Genomic DNA, 8,216 nt, shown 5'->3' on the forward strand with positions numbered 1-8,216 from the left:
GGACGATTTCCGGCACACACCATCAGTCTTCATTCAACCTTCTACCCAGTAACACTACAACACTGAGAAGGAACGAAGACCTGACCATCCGACGAAACCCGCCACCAGTCGACGACGTGCAGACCAGCAGCCAGACGTGAGCCGGCCGTAATTCGCTTCCAGATCGAATTATCTAAGCCCGCCGTCACCGGCGCATTGCCACTCGCCGCTGACCAGCCCGATAAGCGCATAGGCGTGCGCACGGGGCGAGCCGGGCGTGCCCCGGCTCGACCGGAACTTTTTTGGGGGCATAGTAAAATGTCTATATATATATTTCAATATGCCCGTGGAAATCATTAAAATTTTATTTTTCATGATTGTGAAATATAATATAAAATATATTTTGTGTTTACCTAAAAAACTACATAGTGATGATAGTATGTATTTTTATTATAAAACAATCAATTTAACAAATTTTAATTTTGTTATGGTTTTAATGTTTCTGTCAACAGCTAGTGCAAAAAATACAACAGATTCTATATTCAACAGTTCAAAACAAAGTGAAAATAAGGAACTATATAGTGATGATGGTATGTATTTTTAGTAGCTTATTAATTATATTATATATTTATCAACTATATTTTTTTTGTTTTAAGTTAATATGGTGAATGTATATGATCCGGTTAATCCATTTTCAAAAGATCGCTTAGAGTTCCAAAATCGAATTTTGAAAGGACGTTACAAGCCTATATTAGATCTTTATCCACGGTCACTTCAAAACTCTAAAAAAAGGTCATTTCAGAAAAACTGGTATGATATTTTTGATTGGTTAGAGTATAGTGATGCTTCTGACACAGCATTTTGTTTCCCTTGTCGCTGCTTTAAAGGTAATGAAATAAATAGCAGCTACAGTGAATCAACATTTAGTAGTAATGGTTTTAAAGCGTGGTATCGAGCTATTGATGCATTCAAAAAACATCAATCATCTAAATGTCACTTAAACAGTGCAAAAGCATTAACTGATTTTATTAATTTGAAGTCAATTGACTGTGTGCTCGATAAGAATCGTCTTGAAGAAATTAGTAGAAAAGAAAAAGATCGTTTGAAAAACAGAGAATTTATGAATCGTATCATTGATATTATAATTTGCTTAGGAAAGAGTGGTAGGCCATTTCGTGGTCATGATGAAAAATCTGATAGTTGTAATCAAGGACTTTTTAAGGAATTAGTAATCTTACTGACAAAATATGATGTTGTTCTTCAAGACCATTTACAAGAGGCTCCAAAAAATGCTTTGTACACAAGTAACAGAATACAGAATGATTTAATAACATCAATTAAAAATGTTATTTTACGAAATATAAAAAACAACATACAAAATTCGTTCATATCAATAATGGCTGATGAGACTACAGATGTTGGACATTTTGAACAATTGTCAATTGTTTTTCGATATTTTGATGAAAAAAAAAATAGACCAGTTGAAACTTATATTACATTGAAACGAATGCAATCTGTTACAGCTCAGGCTATTTTTGACTGTCTTCATGATGTATTGATACTTATGGGAAAAGATTGGCATTCAGTTTTATCAGTTTGCTTTGATGGTGCTTCAACTATGGCTGGTAAAATAGGAGGCGTGCAGACAAAATGTAAAGAACAAAATTCAAATATTAAATATATTCACTGTTATGCTCACTGTCTAAACTTAGCACTTGTTGATTCAGTATGTGATAAATCAAAAAATTCCAAAAGAAATAAATTAGTATTCAATATTTTGGAACTATACAATTTACCTACAATTTTATTGAAAGTAGTGCAATGAGGCATGCAATTTTAGAAAAAATATCCAAAGATGTAGGAATTAAGTTACTTACATTAAAGTCGTGTTCTATTACTCGCTGGGCGTGTCGAGCAGAAGCAGTCAAATCAGTGCTTAATAACTATGACGTTTTGCTTTTAGCCATAGAAGAAATTTGTGAAAGTAGAAGTGTTCCAGAAATGTGTGCAAAAGGAATGGGTTTGAAGTATCAATTAAAAAGTTTTGACTTTATTTTTGGGCTGTATTTATTGAATCCTATATTAAATATAATATTAAAGACAAGTTCTTTATTACAGTCGCCAAACATGGATCTTGTACTAGCAGTAAACAGTGTACAATCTTTAGTACAAAACTTGATGGCTATGAGGAATAGTTATGAAGAGTTGTTCCTGCGAACGGGTATTTTCAAAACTAACAATAGTAAAAAATAAATTAAGGAGTACTATGCAACAAGACCGACTTAATAGTTTATTATTAATGTTTACTGAATCAGAATTAACATCTAGTATTAACATTGACATGGTGATTGACGAATTCAAAATGATGGGAAATAGGAGAATTCATTTATAATTGTTTTTAAATTATACATAATTACACATGTATACATTATATATGCTTTATGTATTAATTTAGTACCTATAAAGAATATTTGTTTATTAAACCAAGCTTTTTTTTAAATGTTGGGGAATGTGTTTTGTTCTTTTTATACATAACTATTAATTGTATTTATATCATTTGATGTTAAAGAATTCAAAGTTTTACTTTGTAAAATATGTACTCTTAAAATATATATCCAAAAATTAGCAGTAAAATACTTGATTCTATGTATAGATATAAATACTACATTGTTTTTATTTTACAACAGAATCTACTATGAAGGAGTGTTAGAAAAAAATTAGGGGCACAGTATAAGTATTAGGGCACTAATTTGTATCCAGGCTCGACCGGAAGTTGAAGTCTGCGCACGCCTATGGATAAGCGATTCAAACGCCGACAATCTAAACCGTCATCGATCGACGACGTGCAGAGCTGATCGACGAGGACCGGCCGTAATTCGAGACGGATTGAATTAATTACGCCCGCCATCAAACGACATTGCCACACGCCGCTGATCACCAATACACGTGGCCCGGCACCCAGTGACCGACCGATACCCGCCGACGACGACCACGAGTCCGCCGTCACCAATCGCGAGTCACTCCAAGCCCGGGGACGCGTCCAGAGCGTTACCGACGATCCACCGGCACGCCTGAAGTACCAGGCACGCAGCCAGTAGTTGCCGCCGCTGTGCCCAACTAATCGCCGACACATAAGACATAGCGCCGATCAATATCATCCGCCAACACCGACTCCAACGATCAAGAGTCAACGGACCTCTCCGTCTAACTTGATTGAGTTGTGTCAAACCACGGGTACGATATACCGTTGTAGCCGCTTCCTGCGAGTCAGGCGCAACGATATATTGACCCCGTCAATACGGCGACTGTAACACGCCGATATCCCCAACATATTCCCTATCACTGTATATAGGACCAGGCTTTCGCCGGTCGCGCCGAGCTCTCACGGCGACGGTCCATCTATTCAGGCCGGCCGTCGAACTCGTGAACCTCGCTACCCCTATTTTGTATAATAAATATACTATATTACGAACAATTTTTAACCGGCCCATAATAAAACGAAAAAAAAACCGCGCGCTAACAATTACATTACAATTGCATTTTTATCTCAATACTATAGTCTATAATAGCCTTCTTAAATAATTGTATACTTCCCAGTTAATATCAAAGTTATCTGAGATAACCGTGGTTACTGGTTACTATTATTATTATCATTAGGGTTAGGATTTATATGCTCTAAAAAACTATTAAATATTCCCTAAAAAATATGCTGATATGTTGTAAAAATTACTTAAATATGCTCCAAAAAAAGTTGGTATATGCATTTATAAAAAAAAATTATGTAAAAACGTTTATTCAAAAAATTAGAGGTTAAAAAAATTTTAAAGTGCTAAATATTTAAATTATAAGTAAAATAATAAAATAGTATTTATATATATTAAATTTTTGATGGTTTTGATAGTCGATTTTGTTCTTTTTCTGTAACAGAACAAAATAAAAAATATATTTACAACGTTTAAAACATCATTTTTAATTTAACTGACTTACCAACCAAATTAAATTGAATTCAATCTTAAAAATGTCGATGAATAAAAAATTGAAGAAAAAACATTTCATTCATTTTCTGTAACAAAATTGAATAAATTATTTACTTTAGATATTTATTTTATTTTAAAATTAATTTTTTCAATTGACTTACCATTAAAATGTGAATTGCATTGGATAATCAACGTCTTTTTCAAGTTTTCGAAGGTAAATCTTCGTCGATTGTCAGCTAAAACAGTTTTATACGTCGAAAAACTTCTTTCGACGTCCACTGAAGACACGGGAGCATACTTGAAATATGGAATATCTGTCACTGTTATATTTTGGTCCATATTGGGAATTGATTCACGTGTACCGGAAATAATATCTTTTATATTTTTCAATAATCCATATGCAGTATTTTTCTTGAGAATTGTGTTTAATTTATTATTGATTAATTTTCCTATACTCCCAGGTGTCTCAGATATTTTTTTTACAATTTCTTCAAAAGACGAAATAGAATCGGCCAATAAGACGTCTTGTTTTTCCAAAAACGTAATTTTGTTTGGGATAAAACTAAAATGAGTTTTTATAAAAATTAAATTACCTTCTAATGTTGGTTCTTGAATAAGTTTTTTTACGTGTTCAATGGATACTGCATCTTCTTCATTTAACATATTTATAACTTCGCAAAATGCTTTGTAATTGTCACAGTAATATGTCGCAGCTTCTAACCATGTACCCCATCTGGTAATTATAGGTTGAGGAGGTAATGGTATTCCAGGAGCATTATTTTTAAAAATCAATACCCTTGAAGGTGCTTTTAAAAATATTTTTTTTCCATTTGAAATCAGTGAATCAATTTTTGGGAAATTTTTTCGAATTTCTTCGCAAACTCTATGCGCTGCATGAGCGAGACATGTGATATGAATCATTTTTGTGTATAAAGCTGACAATGCTTTTCCCGCTTTCACCATGTACGGCGCTGCATCAGAAACAAATAGCAATACATTATCTCGTTTTATTCCTTCTGGCCATAATAAAAAAAGTGTTTCATCAAATAATTTACAAATTGTTTTATGGTTAGTTTGATCAAGAACTTCCGAATTGAAAAGAAAAGTTTTGCCTGGTGCATCAATTTCTAATGTTCCATTGATAACGTTTGCCACATAACGACCTTCTACATCAGTAGTTTCATCAATGCAAATCCAGATATTTTTATTATTTACGTACCTTTTAATACTTCCGATTTTTTTTTTATAAATATCCGTGAGGTAATTTTTTCTTAATGTTGATTCATTCGGGATATCTTTGTTAGTATATTTTATTAAAAATTCAGACAAAAATTTATTATTTAATTTGCTCAATGGAATATTTGCAGATAACATCATTTTACACAGATCTTCGTTAAAAACTGAATGCTTTTCACAAATTGCATTTGACACTAAATTTTGGTTAGTTTTAATCGCATTTGTTTTTAAACGATTTACAGCGCGTAAATGTTTGGCGGTTTTTAAATGTTGATTTACCGTGAATCTTTTTTGCGAGTTTACTCGTATGTCACATAATTTACAAAAAAGAATCTGGTTATCGGTAGAAAAAACACCCTCGTTTTCGGAAACGTATATTTTTAAACGTGCAGAATTAGATGCTGGAAGTTTAGGCATATTGATAAAATTTATAAAATTTATAGAAAAAATAAACAAGACTTTAACACGCGTTGGTCGACTAACTCGTTATACGCGAACCACAGACCACAGTTGTACTAATATGACAAAAACATTTTAAACATTTAGTTCAATAAAATACGATTTATCTTATCGATTTTATGTTCCACTCACACAGTCACGCCATAATTTGTATAGTGTTACCTAACGGTCCTAACAATGTCTATAGATTATTTAGGCATAAAGACAAGTTACGATAAACACAAACAATTAATATCTTGCCATATCTGGCAATGCATATCTGAAAACAGATAAGATGAAAATTGTTCTTGTCCGCTATATCACGCGTGTTTAACATTGGGTGAACATTTACAGCGATTGAAAACCAAAATTTTTACAAATAAACTCAAAAATATGCATTAAAAATCCAAAATGCTAAAATAATCATGACTTTTAAAAAATCTTCAAAATATGCAAAAATATGCAAAATAAAAATAGCACATTTTTAATTCCCAGTATATGAAACAGATTTTTATCTTACTAAGCTATCTTTTGGACTCACTAAAAAAATATGCAAAATGCTACAACATCCTAACCCTAATTATCATATTATTGTGTATAAACTCTACCTATATATGTCATATATACAATTGCTATTATACTGTGTTGGCTAGTACCTAAATAAACAAATTATATAATATGCTGGCTATAAAAATTATTATTATTATAATAGGAAACCGGTGAATATATTGTTTATTTTTGTCGACAAAAAAACACTTTGTAAATGTTTAATCGAATACAATTTGTTGATTTATATTGTAATATTTCGACAGTGAATTGTTTTAAAAATTGTATCCAATAAGTTTTTATATTATAATAGTGTTTAAAGTAAAGTAATATTTTCAATTAGTGTAACTTTTTTTCTAGACTTAAAATAGATGCCGGAAACAGTACTTAGTACGCCAATTTTCACGCGTGAAGTGATAATCTGTCAACACCGATATTAAGATGTGGCTTGCAGGTCGAAGCTATGCTAAAGGTATGTTTGTAGTTAAATTCTGTTTTACATGCATTAATATTACTCAACGTACTTAAAATTAGATGGATTCAATAAGCCAGAATTATTAAAATCTGGCTATTGGTTAAATAATTTACCGACCGAAGGCACACGGGCTCGTTTATTATGTTTACAATTTATACGAAATTAAAAATGTCTTTAAAAATTCAAAGACCTATACTTAGACGTTACTTATACTTGAGAAACAGTGAATTTTGATATTCCACTTCTTGTCGAATCCGGTCTTAAAATGTCAATAATAAAAGTACTAATATGATATACCTACAAAACTACAAATATATTTTTTTAAAAAAGGAAGAAAATCATATTACATAATACACACAACATACTAACGTAAACAAATATATGAAAAAATAGGTAACGAATTCGGTAAATCCAACAAAGAAAAATTACATACCTGTTTATGGTAAACTCCTATGTATATTATGTTGAATTTTTTCTATAATCACAGTATCTTTAAGTAAGTACCGGTATATAGTTGTTATCAGAGACCGAATTTATAAGCGCTTAAAATCTTGAAAATAATATGGTTCTATGCTCTATAATTTCCTCAAATAATCTTTTATACGTAAATATTCTTTTTTATAAAAATGTATTAAACACTGAAAAACAAATAAAAGTAACAGTTTATAAAAATGAACAGTTATATTTAATCTATAATATGGTGGTATACTGCCATATTGGTGTACCTATATTTAACTGTTGTCACACAAACCTATGAATTCAAAAAAATAATAATATTAAAAATAAAAAAGATTGCGCATACAGTTCAACAAATAACTCAAAAAAATAACTTAAATAATTCAGCCTTATGAACTCAAAAAATAATAATAACAAGTTTTAAATAATAAAAATAAAAAAATGTTTAATATCTATTAGATTTTTATAAAAATTCAAATTTTAACCCAACATGGTAATATATTCCTAAAACATGTTTTTTACTCAAAATATTCTTTAACCTAAAAATATTCTATTTTATGCGCTAATAAACTTTATATATCAGTTCATAGATAAATGAATCGTTGAGAAAGCTTATCCAATAACTACAAGTAAAGATTATGTAAAATATAAAAATCTGGTCTTTAGTTATTATGTACCTGGGCAGATTCTAAAAGATTTTAAATATTTTAAACATTATATCAGGTCTATAAAATGTTAGGTACATTAAGTATTTGATTAAGATTTTAACTCGTATTAAGGTTAAATTTTTTTTTTAATTAGGTACAACAAAAAAAAATTTAGTTCAAAACTGGTGTTGCCTAAATATTTCTGTTTTACCTCTGTTTTTCGTTACCTATAGACGCTATAGTTGTTAGGTGCCTATTATTAATAAAAGTATAAGCAAGTCTAGACCAAACATTTTACAAAAAAATCGTCCTCAAATTCATCAATCTAAATATACATTTTATGACAAATTATTGTAAAACGTTTTTATTCCTTTGATTAAATTATTTACAATTTGAGTAGGTAAGTGTTAAATATAACTTTTTCCTTTCGATCTATTTCACTGTGATGATTAAGCACATAAA

The 8,216-nt window shown here is 30.6% G+C and overlaps 1 pseudogene; it reads left to right on the plus strand.

The window, feature by feature from the left end:
* Positions 1-491: 491 nt before the first annotated feature.
* Positions 492-2,371, plus strand: LOC132947632 (zinc finger MYM-type protein 1-like; annotated as a pseudogene).
* The last annotated feature ends 5,845 nt before the right edge of the window (positions 2,372-8,216 follow it).

Source organism: Metopolophium dirhodum, chromosome 6 (assembly GCF_019925205.1).
Source record: "Metopolophium dirhodum isolate CAU chromosome 6, ASM1992520v1, whole genome shotgun sequence".
NCBI classification, from domain to species: Eukaryota; Metazoa; Arthropoda; class Insecta; order Hemiptera; family Aphididae; genus Metopolophium; species Metopolophium dirhodum.